The sequence below is a fragment of the Hemitrygon akajei genome, chromosome 12 (genome assembly GCF_048418815.1).
Source record: "Hemitrygon akajei chromosome 12, sHemAka1.3, whole genome shotgun sequence".
In the NCBI taxonomy this organism is placed as follows: domain Eukaryota; kingdom Metazoa; phylum Chordata; class Chondrichthyes; order Myliobatiformes; family Dasyatidae; genus Hemitrygon; species Hemitrygon akajei.
Window position 1 is genome coordinate 11,945,156 of NC_133135.1, and position 19,939 is coordinate 11,965,094.

At 43.0% G+C, this 19,939-nt stretch overlaps 1 protein-coding gene across 1 annotated transcript in view; it reads left to right on the plus strand.

The window, feature by feature from the left end:
- The window catches only part of adgrl4 (adhesion G protein-coupled receptor L4), a 154,049-nt gene that overhangs the window by 417 nt on the left and 133,693 nt on the right, over window positions 1–19,939 (plus strand). The window lies entirely within an intron of this gene.

A 19,939-nucleotide genomic window follows, 5' to 3' on the forward strand; every position in this document is an offset into this window, starting at 1 on the left:
GGAGTCAAGTTTTACTTGGCAGTGCACTTTATGAAGAAGTGCCTTTGACTCTTTATTCTGTGGCAAGGTCTATGCAAGTTCAAGTTCTGTTCTTAAGCTTCTTAAAACCATTGCCTGCTTCTATTAACAAGGGATATTTCCTTTTCCTTTACTTATCAGAGTCCAGAAAGTGTCCACAAAAGACTGCTGGGCAGTAGCTACGTTTTATTTGCAATGTATGCTATTGTGGCGTTAATGCTTAAAACCATTGCCTGCTTCTATTAGTGAGGGATATTTCCTTTTGCTTTACTTATCAGAGTCCAGAAAATGTCCACAAAAGACTCTGCTGGGCAGTAGCTACTTTTTAGCAATGTGTGCAGCTGTGGACTTAATATGGCTCTTAGCTGCTTGTTGTTAGTTCAAAAGGAAAGGAAGGCAGAGATTCATTTAGGTGTCGATGCAGTTTGACCTGCTGAGTACTTCCAGCACCTGCTACCTTTATTTCAGATATATTTATCCCCTTTTAAGTTCTTTCTTGAAAACCTCTGAGCAACTTACTTCCATTGAACAAACTTTGTCGTGTAACCCCTGCTGCAGCGTAAAATTCCACGCTCCCCCGAAGAGAAACGATGCAGAAGAGAGTTCCAAAGGAAATCAGAGCCAGAATCACGATCAGCTTTAGTATCACTGACATACAGTATGTTGTGAAATTTGTTGTTTTATGTCAACATTACAGTACAATACATAAAATATTCTATAAATTATAATAATATATAATATACACTCAGTAGCCACTTTATTAGGTACCTCTTGTACCCAATAAAGTGGCCATTGAGAGTACGTTTGGGTCTTCTGCTGCTGTAGCCCATTCACTTCGAGGTTTCTCAGCCTGAAACAGTGACTCTTCGCTCTTTTCCATAGATGCTACCTGGCATGCTGAGTTCCTCCAGCATCTTGTGTGTATTACTTTCATTTCCAGCATCTTCAGATTTTATCTCCTTTGTGATTCAATGTGTCGTGCGCTCAGTGATGCTCTTCTGCACGCCACTTTTGTAACGTGTGGTTATTTGAGTTACGGTCGCCTTCCCGTCAGCTTGGACCAGTCCGGCTACTTCCTCCGACCTCTCTCATTAATAAGGCATTTTCACGCACAGAACTGACACCCCCTAGATGCTTTTTGTTTTACACACAATCCTCTGTAAACTCTACAAACCGTTGAGCGTGAAAATCCCAGGAGATCAGCAGTTTCTAAGCTATTCAAACCACCTTGTCTGGCAACAACAATCATTCCACAGTCAAAGTCACTTAGATCACATATCCTCAGCATTCTGATGATTGGTCTCAACAACAACTGAACCTCTTGACCACATGTGCATGTTCTTATGCACAGAATTGCTGTCACATGATTGGCTGATTAGATATTTGCATTTACAAGCAAGTGCACAGGTGTACCTAATAAAAACCTAAAATAATAAGTGTCCAAAGAGAAGACAAAAGGAGTGAGGTAGTGTCACGAATTCATTGTCCATTCTTCTGAATTCTCTGATGGCGGAGTTGAAAAAAACTTCTGGAAGAGGGCATTTCCGCAGTGATGTAGCTCTTAATGACGGACCCCCCAGCACCCAAATGATATTCTTCAATCGCTGCTTTAATAAGCTGAGGTCATTCTCTGCAGGAAACAAAATTAAAACATAGTTTTTAATGATGTTGTAAGTTAGCAGGATTTTTAATAATTCAAGAAAGAAGGCTGCTGGAGAGTCAGCAATTAGGCAGAGCAGATTTAAGATAATTGGGTCAATGTTCAGAGGGAAGATGAGGAGAAAATTATTCTGTTTCTCACAGTGAAATGTGATCTTGAAGGTAGCGTCTGTGGGATCAGACACAACAGTCACCTTCAGAATGGATCTGAAAATACAGTTGAAAACGATAATCGCAATGCTGTGTAGAAAGGGTCTGATTAATTGGTTCACCGCTTGAAACATAGCTATAGTGACTTAAATTCCGCCCCTTATCCACACTATTTGATTTTATGATTTTATTCTGGTCACCAGGACAATTTGGAATGGGGCTTACCAGTTTTGGAGGAAAACAGGGTGGCAGGAAATCCTGCTGTCATGTTTACAATGTTATAGTGATTAGAACAACCATCACTTCCTGGTGTCAGAGAGGCCCATGGGGAGCAGCTGGAACTAAATATCAAATGATAAAGTAATTTACCAGTAGTCTTATCATCTGTGTGGTTAAATTACTTTGGCTATATCTCTGCAAAAACACTTCATTGTGTCGTGGGAGCCGTTAGGGAGTCGATGTCACGGTAGTGTAGCGGTTAGCATGATGTTACAGCAGCTCGGCGTTCAATCCCAGTGCCCTCTGCAAGGAGTTTGTATGTACTCCCTGTGAACGCATGGGTTTCCTCTGGGTGCTCTAGTTTCCTCCCACAGTCCAAAGATGTACCAGCTAATAGGTTAATAGGTCACTGTAAATTGTCCTGTGGTTAGGCTAGGGTTAAATAGGTGAGTTGCTGGGCGCCACAACTCGTTGGGCCAGAAGGACTTGTTCCGTGCTATATCTCTAAATAGATAAATTACATATATGTGTAATTGTCAATTTTTTGGCATGTTTGATTTTTTTTTAAATTTTATTAACCAAAAGGCAACATCTACCATTAAGGACCCCATCACCCAGTACATGTTCTTTCACTACCACCATCAGGGAGGAGGTACAGGAGCCTGAAGACCCATACTCAACATTTCAGGAATAGCGTCTTCTCCTCAGCCAACAGAGTTCTGAATGGTCCATGAATTAAACTATGAATACTATCTCACTATTTTTGTTCTCTCTTTGCACCACATATTCAATTAGATTTTTCTAGAACTATTTCTTATTATGGTTTATCGTGCGTTTATGTATTGCATTGTCCTACTGCTGCAAAACAGCAAATCTTATGACGTACTGTATGTCATGTCATTAAACCTGATTCTGGTTATGTTCCGTGGTCAGGGCATTGCTAAGGTGGGGTGGGGGGGGTGCTGCAGGCAGCACTGTCAGAGTGACTGTTTATCAGATCGGATGCCCCCCCCCCCCCCCCGATCAACATCTATGCTATAATCACGGCTATGCGTGTCACAGTAGCGTTACTGCTAGTATAATACTTCACAATCTGAGCTGCTGTCTATGAGGAGATAGTACATTCTCCCAGTCACCACGTGGGTCTCCTCCGGGTGCTCCGGTTTCCTCCCACATTCCAAAGACATACAGGTTAGAGTTAGTGAGCTGTGGACATGCCATGTTGGCGCCAGAAGCATAGCAACACTTGTAGGCTGTTCCCAGCAACCTCCTCGGATTGCGCAGTTTATTGACACAAGCGATGGTTTAATATGTCAATGTATAGCTGACAAATAAAGCTAATCTTTTCATCTTCAATCAATGTTATTGCAAAGCTCTAACTGGCGAAAAACAGAAATGAGAAATGGACAATCTGCCTGTTTTCTTGTAATTCTGGTGGAACTATCTGATACAAAGACTCCTTCATATGCTCAGACAGCGTACTCACTTACTGTCCACTATGCTACTGCTGTTCAGGGCAGCAATGAAGATCCTCCGTCTCTGGCCGCATTAAGGGCTTCCTCCACCATGTCGGTAGCTGCTTCGCTGCTTTCACTACTGTCAGTCATGCAGATTTCTGGTGGAGACTCAGGAATACCGGCACGCTCAGACGTAGACAGATTCTTCATTGCTCCTTCCATGACAATTTTGTTTGACCCGTTAGGGTTATTAGCCCTGAGCTGAACCTCCGAACCTGGAGGACCGGGGGATACTCTTAGTCTGGCCTCTACCCTTTGACCTGTTTGGCATGGGTGACCCAATGAGAGCCAGAGCAAATGGGCTTGACTCAGTCAGCATGGCTTCCCAGGCCATTGAGGTATGCAAGCTTCCAAACTCTCTGGGAGTTCTAACAGGGTCAAAGACTACAGAAGTAGGCTCTTCTACTCAACCGGTCTATCTGACCATGAAGCCCCATCCAAGCTGATCCCAGTTCATAGTATTTGAAGGTCCATAACCTTCAGAATGATTCCAATCCATGCATCTGTCCAACGGGCCCGTGTGGAAGGTTGCGTCACTCTGGATGATGAGCTGATATGAAGAGCATGACAACACAGTAAGATAAAGAACACAATATAATGTTAAAAAACACAATAAATATAAGTACATAGAATAGTTTACATACTGTGCAAAAACTGATATCCATAGAGGTGATGCTAGGCACAAGAGTGTCTGTACATAAGGTGATTGACAGGAAGTAACTAGTACCAGTAGTGGTGTTTGGGGGTGTGGGGGTATTGATCAGTCTTACTGATTGGGGAAAGGAACTGCTTTAGAGTCTGGTGATCCTGGTGTGGATGCTACGTAGCTTCCTCCCTGACGGGAGAGGGACAGACAGTCCGTGAGCAGGGTGGGTGGGATGTCCCTGATGACAGGTAGGCTGATGCCAGTGATGCATTGGGCACTTTTGACTACCTGATTTCCAGCCTTCCTCTCTGCCGCAGTGCAGTTTCTGTTCTACAGCCTCTATTGTGCATCTGCAGAACAATGTGAGAATAGAAGTGCATAGTCCTGCCCTCTTCAGAAAGCAGAGGTGTGGGTGATTGTGTGGAATGTGTTCTGGGTCTGTGTGAGGTGTACACTCCCAGGAGTTTGAACTGCTGTGCCGCTGATGTAAAGAGGGATGTGAGTTCTCCTGAAGTCAATAACCATCTCCTTTGCCTTGTTGACATTGGGGAAAAGGCTATTTGCCTGGCTCCAGGCCTTGAGCTTTTCCAACTCCTCTCTGCAGGCTATCACATCCTTGTTAGAGATGAGCCCCACCACTGTTGTGTCATTGGTGAACTTGACCATGTGATTTCTCGGGTGTTTGGCCGTGCAGTCATATGTGAGCAGAGTGTGCAGCAGTGGGCTCAGCAGACAGCCCTGGGCAACACCGTGTTGAGGATTACGGGGAGGAAGGAGCAGTTCTGCATCCTGATTATCGGAAATCTGGGGGTTAGGAAGTCCAACACCCTGTTACACAGTGGCGTATTTAGACCGAGGAGTAGGAGTTTGTTCACCAAAGTCTGTGGGACAATAGCGTTGAATGCCAAGCTGAAATACAGAAACAGCATTCTGACATAATGTCAGGGCCAGGTGTTTGACAGATGCCACGGCATCTGTGGTGAACTACATATACCTGTCTGGACACAACCCCCCGCTGACTGCTCCTGTGGCTCCTCCCACGGACCCCGGTATAAAGGCGATTGGAGACACAGCCCCGGCCTCAGTCTCCAGGATGTAGTGTGGTGGTCATTTGCTGCTTGTTCTTTCTTCCAGCCAATAAAAGCCTGTATCTCACCTCATGTCTCTGAGAGTTATTGATGGTGCATCAGCATCTATCGTAGAGGTTCTGTCGGTAAGCATATTGGTGAGTGCTCAATGTGGCAGGAATGGAGTTTCTTATATGTGCCATTACCAGCCATTCAAGGCACCTCATGATGATTGGTGTCAGTGCATCATGCAGTAGTTGTTTCGTTCTGAAGGTGTAGAGTTCTCTGCTAACCTGAGAGAGGAGAAGTTTTCGTGACCAGAATTGTTTTGCAAGCCACAGAACAGTTGTTTAGAGCATCAGGGAGGGAGGCGTCACTGGTCCAATTAACGCTTTTCCTTGAGTAGTCAGAGATGCCCTGGATGCCCAGCCACGTACGCCGGGTATTGTTATTGAAAAGTTAAAAGTAAATGTATTATCAAAGTACCATATACAACCATGTGGCTCATTTTCTTGCAGGCATTCACAGTAAATACAAGAAACACAATAGCATCACTAAAAGGCCACACACAACAAGACTGACAACAAACAATGTGTAAAACAAAACAACAAACTGTGCAGATGCAAAAAGATTAAATAATAATAATAAACAAATGAGCATTAAATATCAAGAACATGCGACAAAGAGTCCTTAAAAGTGAGTCCATGTGTTGTGGCAATGGGGTGATTTTAGTTGAGTGAATTGGACAGGTATTCCAGAATTTTTTAAGCAAAGGCAGTCTTCGCCCTCTTGAGGCCTAAGATGATGTTTCTCCTGGCCACTTTGAGAGTTGTTCTGTCAGCCAGCTTGAAGGCAACGTCCGAGCTTTGAGTAGGAAGCACACCTCTGTGTTTATCCTCGGTTTCTGGTTGGGCTATGAAATGACCATTCTTGAGGTACCAACATCATCTACACACTTACTGATGTAGCCAGTGACAGATGACGCATATTCCTCATGGTCTGGGTCTTCTCTGTTTCTATAAGTATGAGTTTCCTTCTGTGCCAGAGACACGGGCCAGTCCCAATCTCTGGTGTTGTCTGTGTGGAGTTTGCACATTCTCAGTGTGGCCATGTGTATTTCCACTGGGTGCTCCAGTAGGTTACTGGTAGTAGGTCCTTGTGTGTAGGCGAGTGGTGGAATCGGGGGGTGGGGGGTGTGCGATGAGAATGTGGGAGTGGTAAAAGAAAGGGGAATAGTGTAGAATTTGTGTAGGATTGAGTGGTCTCAAGGGGCAACTTCTCCATGGAATGATCTGCCAGAGGAAGTGGTTGAGGCAGTGTCAATAGTAATGATTACAAGATCTCTTGCAAGAACAACCTCTTAATCAATGTCAGCAAGACCAAAGACCAAAGAATTGATTATTGACTTCAGGAGGAGGAAAGCAGAAATCTATGAGCTGGTCCTCAGTGAAGGATCAAAGGTGGAGAGTGTCAGCAACTTTAAATTCCTCGGTGTTATCACTTCAAAGGATCTGTCCTGGGCTCAGCATGTAAATGCAATGACAAGGAAAGAACAACAGCACCTCTGCTTTGTTAGGAGTTTGTGAAGATTCAGCATGACATTGAAAACTTTGACAAACTTCTATAGGTGTGTGGTGGAGAATATAGTGACTGGCTGCATGACAGCCTGGTATTGAAACACCAATGCCCTTTCCCTTGAACAAAAATTAATGGATACGGCTCACAGGTAAAACTCTCCCCACCACTGAGCATATCTACACGATGTGTAGATCGTGTAGATCTACACGATGTGTAGATCGTGTAGATCTACACGAAAACAGGAAAACAGCGTCCATCATCAGAGACCCCCACCACCCAGGCCATGCTCTCCTCTACCTGCTGCCATCAGGAAGAAGGTGCAGGAGCTGCAGGACTCACACCACCAGGTTCAAGAACAGTTACTACCCCTCAACCATCAGGCTCTAGAACCAAAGGGGATACCTTCACTCAACCCATCATTGAACTGTTCCCACAACCTATGGGCTCACTTTCAACGACTCTTCATCGCATGTTCTCAATTTTCATTGCTTAGTTATTTATTATGATTATTTTTTCTTTTAGCATTTGCGCAGTTTGCTGCCTTTTGCACACTGGTTGAATACCCAAGTTGGTGCAGACTTTCGTTGATTCTATTATGTTTATTATTCTATTATAGATTTATTGAGTATGCCCACAAGAAATTGAATCTCAGGGGTTGTATATGGTGATAATTTGATAATAAATTTATTTTGAACTTTGAAAATAACATATGAATAGGAGGGGTCTAGAGACGGATTGGAATTGGAACTTGTTTATTATCATTATGTGTCAGGCATAGAATGGTGTAATAAGGTCATATCAGGGGTACAGATAGGGTAAATGCAAGCAGACTTTTTCCACTGAGGTTGCGAGAAACTAGAACTAGAGGTCATGGTTAAGAGTGAAAAGTGGCATTTTTAAGGGGAAGATGAGGGGGGAAATCTTCACTCGGAGGGTGGTAAGAGTGTGGAAAAAGCTGCCAGTGGAAGTGGTAGATGTGCGTTTGATTTCATTATTTAAGAGAAGTTTGGATAAGTGCATATATTGGAGGAATATGGAGGACTATGGTCCGGGTTTCAGTCGATGGGATTTGGCAGTGTAATAGTTCAGCATGGTCTGGTCTATGCCAGATCGACTGATGAGCCTGTTTCCTTGCTGTAGTATTCTATGATGCTATGACTCTACCGAAAGGAATTCAAATCCATCATCTGGAAACAGAGCTGTGTTTTGAAATCACAATGAAAACACAGGAATGAGCACATTGCAGAAAACAGGAAGAAGGTTCTAAGTGACCCTCAAACTCCAGAATTGGGCCTGCTTCCATCACCACCTCCCCTGGTGGCACACACTCCGTGCACTGACTACTCTCTGTGTTAAAACCAACCACTCGCAACTTTAAAACTTTTTGTCAGTACCTCCAGTTGAGCTCTGTCTTTTTTGTGTGTTTCCCCCTAGCTGTCAGTCTGTGGTTTTGTACTGGCTCCTGCTCCTGCTCCTGCTCCTGCTCCTGCTCCTGCTCCTGCCCCTGCCCCTGCCCCTGCCCCTGCCCCTGCCCCTGCCCCTGCCCCTGCATTACTGAGTACTCCGTCTCTTGTCTGTTTCTCATTATTACCTGTATTGCTGCCACCTGTGTCTCAGTGTGCTCCACCTATCATTTGCCTCTCTGTTTATTGCTCAGTGTATTTCAATCCTGTGTTTTCACCCATTTGTTACCAGATTGTGCTAGTGAGTTTTCCTGAGCCTTTCCAGCATTTGTATCTGTACTCTGTCCGTCTGAATATTGACTCTGCCCGTTTCCTGATTTTGGATTTCTCTGGATGTTTTGATCTCTGCCTGAACTTTGATGCCAACTTTTATTACCCGCCTGGATTTGCTACTCAGTAAATATCACAGTGTGCACAGTACTCAGCCTGCAATTGGGTCCTTGCTTCAGTGTCCTGACACTTTTCCCCTCTCACCTTAAAGCTATGACCTTTAGCATTTGACATTCCTAACCTGGGGAAAGAATCTACTGTCTCTTAGACAAACAGACAGACATACTTTATTGATCCCAAGGGAAACTGAGTATCATGACAGTTGCACCAACCAAGAATAGTGTAGAAATATAGCAATATAAAACCATAAATAATTAAATAATAATAAGTATATTATGCCAAATGGAAATAAGTCCAGGACCAGCCTATTGGCTCAGAGTGTCTGACACTCCGAGGGAGGAGTTGTAAAGTTTGATGGCCACAGGTAGGAATGACTTCCTATGACGTTCAGTGTTGCATCTCGGTAGAATGAGTCTCTGGCTAAATGAACTCCTGTGCCTAACCAGTACATTATGGAGTGGATGGGAGACATTGTCCAAGATGGCATGCAACTTGGACAGCATCCTCTTTTCAGACCCCACCATCAGAGAGTCTAGTTCCACCCCCACAACATCACTGGCCTTACGAATGAGTTTGTTGATTCTGTTGGTGTCTGCTACCCTCAGCCTGCTGCCCCAGCACACAACAGTAAACATGATAGCACTGGCCACCACACACTCATAGAACATCCTCAGCATCATCCGGCAGATGTTAAAGGACCTCAGTCTCCTCTGAAAATAGAGATGGCTCTGACCCTTCTTGTAGCCTCAGTGTTCTTTGACCAGTCCAGTTTATTGTCATTTCGTATCCCCAGGTATTTGTAATCCTCCACCACGTCCACACTGACCCCTTGGATGGAAACAGGGGTCACCGGTGCCTTAGCCCTCCTCGGGTCCACCACCAGCTCCTTAGTCTTTTTCACATTAAGCTGCAGATGATTCTGCTCGCACCATGTGTCAAAGTTTCCCACCTTAGCCCTGTACTCAGCCTCATCTCCCTTGCTGATGCATCCAACTATGGCAGAGTCATCAGAAAACTTCTGAAGATGGCAAGACTCTGTGCAGTAGTTGAAGTCCGAGGTGTAGATGGTGAAGAGAAAGGGAGACAGGACAGTCCCCTGTGGAGCCCCAGTGCTGCTGACCACTCTGTCTGACACACAGTGTTGCAAGCGCACATACTGTGGTCTGCCAGTCAGATAATCAATAATCCATGACACCAGGGAAGCATCCACCTGCATCACTATCAGCTTTTCACCCAGCAGAGCAGGGCGGATGGTGTTGAACGCACTGTAGAAGTCAAAAAACATGACCCTCACAGTGCTCTCCGGCTTGTCCAGGTGGGCGTAGACACGGTTCAGCAGGTAGACGATGGCATCCTCAACTCCTAGTTGGGGCTGGCAGACGAACTGGAGGGGGTCTAAGTGTGGCCTAACCATAGGCCGGAGCTTCTATAGAACAAGTCTCTCCAAGGTCTTCATGATGTGGGAGGTCAGCACCACCGGTCTGTAGTCATTGGAGCCACTGGGCTCCAGTTACAAGAGCCACTCTTGTAATTTTCCTTACTTCAATGAGGTCTCCCCTCAGCCTCTGACACTCCAGAGTTTTCCCAACCTCTCCTTATAACTAGTATTGTCTAAAACAAGCAGCATCCTGCTGAACCTCTTCAAATTTCCCACCTCATTCTTGTAACAGGGTGACAAGAACTGCTTAAAGAACTACACTCTGTGGCCACTTTATTAGATGCAGCTGCTCATTAATGCAAATATTAAATCATGTGGCAGCAACTCGATGCAAAAAAAGCATACAGACGTGGTCAAAAGGTTCATTTGCTGTTCGGACCAAACATCAGTATGGGCAAGAAATGTGATCTTCGTTACTTTGACCATGGAATGATTGTTGGTGCCAGGCATGGTGTTTTGAGTATCTCAGAAACTGCTGATCTCCTACAATTTTCATGAACAACAGTCTCTCAAGTTTACAGAGAGAATGGTGCAAAAAAACAACAAAAAGCATCCAGTGAGCGGCAGTTTTGCGGGTGAAAATGCCTTGTTGATGAGAGAGGTCAGAAGAGAATAGTCGGACTGGCTCAAGGTGACAGAAACTCAAATAACAATTAAACAGTGGTGCGCAGAAGAGCATCTCTAAATGCACAACACATCCAACCTTGAACTGGATGGGCTACACCACAAAACTCCACGAGTGTGCACTCTGCAGCCACTTTATTAGATTCAGGAGGCACTTAATAAAGTGACCAATGAGTGTATTTACTTGGAAGTTATCCAGAGCAGACAGTTTATGTTCAGAAATGAGATGTACTTTAGCTACCTGGAGTACTGTGGTCACTTCAGGTCACCCTGTTATAGAAAGGATGTGGAAGCTTTAGAGAAGGTGCAAATGAGATTTACTAGGATTATGTTTTATGAGAACAGGTTGAGTGAAGGACAAGAGATGACTTGATAGATGTGTACAAGATGATAAAAGACATAGATCAAGTGCATAGCGAGAGACATTTTCTCAGGATGGAATTGGCTAATACAAGGGGGCATAATTTTAAGATGATTGGAAAAAGTATAAGGGGCTGTCAGAGGTAGGTTTTTTCACACAGAGTGATGGGTATGTGGAATATCCTGGCAGGGATGGTGGAATAGGCAAGTATATTAGGGACATTTAAGAAACTCTTACATAGAGACATGGACGAAAGAAAACTGGAGGGCTATGCGGGAGGGAAGGGTTAGATTGATCTTAGAGTAGGTTAAAATATCAGCATAATATGGGCGCCATGTTAGTGTAAGGATTAGCAAGAAGGTATTACGGTTTTGGGTGTTCCGGAGTTTGGAGTTCAATTCCAGCGCTGTTCTGTAAGGGGTCTCTGAACGGTCTCCCTATGGACTGCGTAGGTTTTCCCCAGGCGCTCCAGTTCCATCCTACAAATGTACCGGGCAGGCTAATGGGTTATTACAAATTGTCCCACGATTAGGTTGTGGGACTTCGCGCAACCTGGTCTGCAGGTTCTGAAGTGTCTACTCCACGCGGTATCGCTAAATAAATAAATGTTGTGGACTGAAGGGGCTTGTACTGTGCTATACTATCCTATGGTAAACATTCTGTATCTGACTCTGTTAATGCACCTTTTCACAAGGAACATCTTAGCTTTAAGTTTATAGATTCTGTGTTCAACCCCAATGGCATACGCAGTGGGCTCTGCACCACAGGGTTGTTGAAGATAAGTTTCCATTTTCCCATTCACATGGACATGAAAGTGACTTTGCCATGATTTCCAAAAAAGGCTTAGAAGCCTCAGTAATATTTATCTCCCAGTCAGCCTTAGAGTAAAGGAAGATTAGCTTTATTTGTCACATGTACAGTGACGTGCATTGTTTATGTCAAATCAAATCACTGAGGACAGACTGCAAGTGTCGCTAAGCTTCCAGTGTCAATAAAGCATGGCCACAACTCACGAACCCCAACCCATACTGTACATCTTAGGAATGTGGGAGGAAGCTGATCCCCAGAGGAAACCCACATGGTCACGGAGAGAAAAAGAGATGTGAGAACCGAACTCCAAGCAGTGATTGTGCTAACCACTACACTACAATGCTGCCCCAAGTCAGGTCGGGCAATTACAAGCTCATGTTGTCAGTATCAGACTGCAGGTTTATGGGACCTTGCTGTGTACAAATTAGTCAAAGAGTCATGGACTCATACTGTACAAAAACATCGACCCACCATCTCCTTGCTGACCATCGTACCTATGTACATTGTTCCATTGCGCCCTCAAGCTTAGCACTTCAGATACCTGTCTAGATGATGCTTAAGAGTTGAGTGTATCTGCCTCCACCACCTCTCCCATCACCACATTCCAGCCATCTTATGTGAAAAACTACCCCGTTGGAACTCTTCTAAACCTCCAAGATCTCAAATTAAACCTATTCCCTCTTGTGCTAAACTCTCCAGCCATGGGAAATCATGTTTCACACTTGCAACAATTTATTTATTTATTTATTTATTGAGAGACAGCATGAAGTAGGCCCTTCTGGCCCTTTGAGCCAGACCACCCTGCAATGCCCAATTTAACCCTAGCCTAATCACAGGACAATTTTATGGGGGGTACAGATAAGGTATGCAGAGGGGCATAGACAGGGCAAATGTTAGCAGGGTTTTTTCCGCTGAGATTGGATGGGACTACAATTAGAGGTCATGGCTTAAGGGCGAAAAGTGAAAAGTTTAAGGGGAACATGAAGGAAGACTTCTTCACTCAGAGGGCTGTGAGAGTGTGAAACAAGCTGCCAGCACAAGTGTTCCATGTGAGCTCAATTTCAAAGTTTAAGAGAAGTTTGAATAGATACATGGGAATAGTATGGTCCAGGTACAGATTGTAGGGAGTAGGCGGTTGGAATGGACTAGATAGGGCAAAGGGCCAGTTTCTGTTATGCACTTCTCTATGATACTAATTTACAATGATCAATCAACCTACCAACCAGTACATCCTTGGACTGTGGGAAGAAACCCTGGCGGTCAAAGGGGTGAACACACAAACTCCTTACAGGCAGTGGTGGGAATTGAACGTGGGTCATTTAAACTGTAAAGCATTGTGCCAACCACTACGCTAGAATGCCACTCTAATGATGATAAAGATGTTAATTTGGCCTTAGACATCAAAGACCATCACAAGGTACTGAAAGCTGCTATCTAAAAGCAAGCTTTCCCTTTCTAACAAACTTTGTTACTTGCATTGGCAGTGAGTTTCCTTCCAACTAAAATCAGACTCCTGGCTCATTTATACTATGTTTATAAGCTTAAGAGAAGAAATACATTAAAACTACTCCATATATGTTGCTGTGTGTCAAAAAGGTAACATCCATCAGTAAGGATCCCAATCACTCACGACACACCCTCTTCTTATTACTAACTTCAGAGCCCAAAGATCCACACTCAGTGTTTTAGGAACAGCTTCTTCCCCTCCACCATCAGATTTCTGAACAGACATTGAGCCAACTCATGAACACTACCTCACTAATTTTGTTCCATTTTTGCTCCATACTTAATTTATTTTTTATATCAGAATCAGCTTTAATATCACTGCCATGTTGTAAAATTTGTTGTTTTGCAGCCTCAATACATGGCAAAATATAATAATAAAAACTATAAATTACAATAAGAAATTTACATATATAATAATTAAATAAGTAGTGCATAAAGAGATCAACAAATTTTTGAAAAGTGAGTTAGTATGCATGGGTTTATTGTCCATTCAGAAATCTGATGGCAGTGGGAAAGGAGCTGTTTCCAAAACATTGAGTGTCTGTCTTCCAGCTCCTACACCACCTCCTTGATGTTAGCAATGATAGGAGGGCATGTCCTGGATGATGGAGTCCTTAATGATGGATGCCACTTTTTTGAGGCATTGCGTTTTGAGGATGTCCTTGATGGTGGAGAGGCTACTGCACATGATGGAGCTGGCTGAGTTTACAACTGTGTGGTTCATTTCCAGTCCTGTGCAGTGTCCTCTGGATATGGTACACCTGTAGAAGTTTGCAAGAATCTTTAGTGTGTGTGTATATATACACACACACTAAAGATTCTATATATATATAGTATCTATAAAAAGTATTCATCCTACCCCCCTTGGAAGTTTAAAAGTTTTCATGTTTTATTGTTTTACAACATTGAATCACAGTGGATTTAATTTGCCTTTTTTGACATTGATAAACAGAAAAGACTCTTTAGTGTCAAAGTGAAAACTAACTTCGACAATTTGGCCTAAATGTACTATTTAGTAAACACAAAGTAATTAATTGCATAATTACTCACCCCCTTTAAGTCAGTATTTAGTAGATGCACCTTTGGCAGCAATTACAGACTTGAGTTTGTGTGGATAAGTCTCTATCAGCTTTACACATCTGAACACTGCAATTTTTCCCCATTCTTCTTTACAAAATTGCTCAAGCTCTATCAAATTGCATAGGGATAGTGAGTGAACAGCCCTTTTCAAGTCCAGGCACAAATTGGATTGAGGTCTGGAATTTGACTTGGCCATTCCAGGAAATAAACTTTCTTGTTTTTAAGCCATTCCTATGTAAATTTAGCTTTAAGTCTGGGGTCATTGTCCTGCTGGAAAACAAATCTTCTCCCAAGTCATAGTTTTGTAGTCTGCATCAGGTTTTCCTCAATGATTTCCCTATATTTTGCTGCAGTCATTTTTTTCCTCTACTTTCACAAGCCTTCTAGGGCCTGCTGCAGTGAAGCTTCCCCACAGCATGATGCTTCACAATAGGGATGGTGTGCTTTCGATGATGTGCAGTGTTTGGCTTATGCCAAACATAGAAGTTAGTCTAATGGCCAAAAAGCTCAAATTTGGTTTCATCTGACCATAGAACCTTCTTCCAGCTGATTTCAGAGTCTCCCACATGCCTTCTGGAAAACTCGAGATGAGATTTCATGTGAGTTTTTTTCAACAGTGTCTTTCTCTTTGCCACTCTCCCATAAAGCTGAGACTGGTGAAGAACCCAGGCAACAGTTGTTGTATGCGCAGTCTCTTCCATTTCAGCCACTGAAGCTTGTAACTCCTCCAGAGTTGTCATCGACTTGCTGGCCTCCCTTAATGGTTCTCTTCTTGCACGATCATTCTGTGCCATATTCTTTCCATTTCTTGATGATTGTCTTAACTGGACTCCAAGGGATATTCAGTGACTTGGAAATTTTCTTTTATCCATCTCCTGACATGCTTTTCAATAACCTTTTCATGGAGTTGCTTGGAGTGTTCGTTTGTCTTGTTTTTGCCAGGATACTGACTCACCAGCAATTGGACCTTCCAGATATGGATGCATTTTTTACTACAATCAATTGAAATACCTTGACTGGACACAGTGACCTCCATTTAACTAGTCATGTAATGTCTAAACCAATTGGAGGTGGCAGTGATTATTTGATGTCATATTAAAGGGGGTGAATTCTTATACCATCAATTATTTTGTGTTTTATATTTGTAATTAATTTAGATCACTTTGTAGAGATCTGTTTTCACTTTGACACGAAAGAGTCTTTTTCTGTTGATCAGTGTCAAAAAACAGCCAAATTAAAGCCACAGTGATTCAATGTTGTAAAATGATAAAACATGAAAGGCGGGTGAATACTTTTTATAGGCACTTTATATATGATGTGGCTGTGTTCACCGAGCTTGGCAGGCATTTCATCACCAGTCGAGGTGACATCCTCAATGCGCAGTTGTTGGTGTTTCTCTCTGGGAGTGCTCCTCGTTTGCTCCTCGTATAACTCCTCGTTTGCTTGCCTTGGTCCTGATTGGCTACCCCTTCAGTTGACCTTTGAATCCTATTGGCTCACGTTCTATTAGTCTTGGCTCTTAGGGGTTCATAGGTGGTATCTATTTCGATATGTTTCTTTATGAAGTCATCAGAAGAGAAGCATGCATCTGAAACATCTGGAAATCTCATGTATACTTTTACATGAGTATAACTCCCATTTAAAGTGGTGGCTTTTTCTCTCTTCATGTACCAAGATCAGCAACTGAGGATCATGTCTACGTACTGCCAGTTTGTGTTCCTGTATAAATATACACAGACAGTACATATTTCTTATTGGAGTTTATATTATTTTTTATGTATTACACTGCTGTCAAACAACAAATTTCACAACATATGTCAGTGACAATAAACCAGATTCTGATTCTGATTCTGAATCCCTGATGGGGACAAGCTAAAAGTGAAAGAACTATGAGTAAGGAAGAAAGACAAGCAGAACAAAGTTCCTGAAAGGTTAATAGAATGATGGAATGTGTTAGCTGGGAAGGACATCAAAGACAGTAGGAATAGTCTGAGCAAACAATTGAAATTATTTCTGGAAAGAGTAGACATTAAAGGATGTCACGATGAAACATTGCTGATGCACGGAGGAGGAATTGGCTAGACCAAACCTTCTTCCTGTTTCCTGTAATGTGCCTGTTCCTGCTCACAGGGTTTTCCTCATAGTATGAAAACACATCTGTCTTCCTACATGATGGATTTCAATTCCCCTCGGTAGTTTTGATCCACTCCCTTGTATAAACGTAGACCAACAGAGGGCTAGCGGACAGCTTCAGTTCATGGCAAACATAAAAGATTCCATAAATTTCATAATCAAGGTTGTTGGAACAAATTAAATACTTTGACAATGCCTTGGAAACTCAGGAGCTTATTAACATGAAAAGTTCTGCAGATGCTGGAAATCCAAAGCAACACACAGGAGATGCTGAAGAAACACAGCAGGCCAGGCAGCATCTATGGAAATGAATAAGCAATCAATGCCTCAGGCCAAGACCATTCATCAGGATTGGAAATGATGGGGGAAGACACCAGAATTAAAAGTGGGCAGAGGGGAAAGAGGATAGCTAAAAGGTCTCAGGTGAACCCAGATGGATAGGAATGACAAAGGGCTGGAGAAGAGAGTGGACCATAGGAGAAAGGGAGGAAGGAGTAATAGGCAGGTGATAAGAGGTAAGAGTGGGGAATAGAAGAAGTGGAGAGGGGGATTTTTTTTTTACCGGAAGGAGAAATCAATATTCATGCCATCAGATTGGAGGCTACCTAAATGGAATATAAGGTGTTGTTCCTCCACCCTGAGGGTCGCCTCATAGAACAAGTGGAGAATGGGAATGGGAAGAGGAGAATGGAAAATGTCAAAGCATGACTGGGGGTCAGAATGAAAATGTTTGCCCACCAAGAAGTTCCATTTTTGATGGATGGAGTGGAGGTGGTTGATGAAGCAGTCCCCCAGTTTATGACGGCTCTCACCAGTGTTGAGGAGACCGCTTTGGGAGCACCAGACTCAAAAGCCGAACACAGCAAATTCGCGAGTGAAGTGCTGCCTCACCTGGAAGGTCTAGTTGAGGTCCTGAATGGAGGTGAGGAGGCAGCTGTAGCACTTCAGCCACTTGCAGAGATAAGTGCCAGGAGGGAGATTAGTGAATCAGGAATTTATTGCTATCAGTTGGTATTTGGTTATTGTTATCAAGTGCGATAATGAAATGTGATCTTGTAGAAATTTGAGAGCGCTATTCAGATTCATTTATTTATCAGATGTACATCAAGACGTACAGTGAAATGTGTCATTTGCATTACATACCAAGGAATGATCCAACACAACCTAAGGATTTGTCAGGGCAGCTTATCACGCTGGATGAACACACTCAGTCCTTTTCCCAGAACTGGGGAATCAAGAATTAAAGGGCATAGTTTTAAAGTGACAAAGGAGAGCTTTAATAGGAACATCTCTTTTTAACGTTTTATGTAACGTATGTGATCTGACCAATGCTTTAACATTACAACCTTGCTTTTTTCATTCTAGAACTCACAAAATGAATGCTAATATTGCATTTCAGAATCAGACTTAATATCAACAACATATGTTGTTAAATTTGTTAACCTAGAAGCAGTACAATGCAATACATGATAAATATATGAAAAAATGAATGAATTAGAGTATGTATGTATATAATCTGTGTGTATATTAAGCAGTTAAATTTGAAATAGTAATGCAGTAATAGAAATAATTTAAAAAGTGGTGAAGTAGTGTTCATGGGTTCAATGTCCATTCAGAAACCATATGGCAGAGAGGAAGAAGCTGTTCCTGAATCACTGAGTGTATGCCTTCAGACTTCTGTCCTCCTTCCTGATAGTAACAATGAGAAGAGAGCATGTCCATAAGACCATAAGATATAGGAGCAGAAGTAGGCCATTCAGCCTATTGAGTCTGCTCCGCCAATCAATCATGGGCTGATCCAACACACACCTCTGCATCTGCAGATTTCCTCGTGTATGGGCTGATCCAATTCTTCCAGTCATCCCCACTCCTCTGACTTCACCCCATACCCTTTGATGCCCTGACTAATCAAGAACTTATTTATTTCTGCTTTAAATACACCCAAAGCCTTGGCCTCCACAGCCACTCATGGCAACAAATTCCACAGATTTACCACCCTCTGACTAAAGTAATTTCTCCGCATCCCAGTTCTAAATGGACGTCCTTCAATCCTGAAGTCGTGCCCTCTTGTCCTAGAATCCCCTACCATGGGAAATAACTTTGCCATATCTAATCAGTTCAGGCCTTTTAACATTCAGAATATGTCTATGAGATCCCCCCTCATTCTCCTGAACTCCGGGAAATACAGCCCAAGAGCTGCCTGACATTCCTCGTATGGTAACCCTTTCATTCCTGGAATCATTCTCATGAGTCTTCTCTGAACCCTCTCCAATGTCAGTATATCCTTTCTAAAATAAGGAGCCCAAAACAGCACACAATACTCCAAGTGTGGTCTCATGAGTGCCTTTTAGAGCCTCAACATCACATCCCTGCTCTTATATTCTATACCTCTAGAAATGAATGCCAACAGTTCATTTGCCTTCTTCACAACTTCTCAACATGGAGGTTAACCGTTAGGATATCTTGCACAAGTCCCTTTGCATTTCTGCATTTTGAATTCTCTCCCCACTTAAATAATAGTCTGCCCGTTCAGATCTTCCACCAAAGTGCATGACACTTCCTAGCATTGTATTTCATTTGCCACTTCTTTGCCTATTCTCCTAAACTATCTAAGTCTCTCTGCAGGCTGTCTGTTCCCGCAACACTACCTGCTCCTCCACCTATCTTTGTATCATCGGCAAATTTAGCTACAAATTCATTAATCCCATAGTCCAAATCATTGACATATATCATAAAAAGCAGCGGTCCCAAAACTGACCCCTGTGGAACTCCACTGGTAACAGGCAGCCAGCCAGAATAGGATCCCTTTATTCCCACTCTCTGTTTCCTGCTAACCAGCCAGTGCTCCACCCATGATAGTAACTTCCCTGAAATTCCACAGGCTCTTATCTTGCTAAGCAGCCTCACGTGAGGCACCTTGTCAAAGGCCTTCTGAAAATCCAAGTACACCACGTCTACTGCATCTCCTTTGTCTACCCTGCTTGTAATTTCCTCAAAGAATTGCAGTAGGTTAGTCATGCAGGATTTTCCTTTCAGGAAACCATGCTGGCTTTGGCCTATCTTGTCATGTGCTTCCAGGTATTCCATAATCTCATCCCCAACAATTGATTCCAACAATTTTCCAACCACTGATGTCAGGCTAACAGGTCTATAGTTTTCTTTCTGCTGCCTCCCACCCTTCTTAAATGTCCTGGGTGAGAGGGACATTTACCACTGACTTAACCTACAAGTTAACCTTTAGGACAGAGGTTCCCAACCTTTTTATGCAATAGACCCGTAC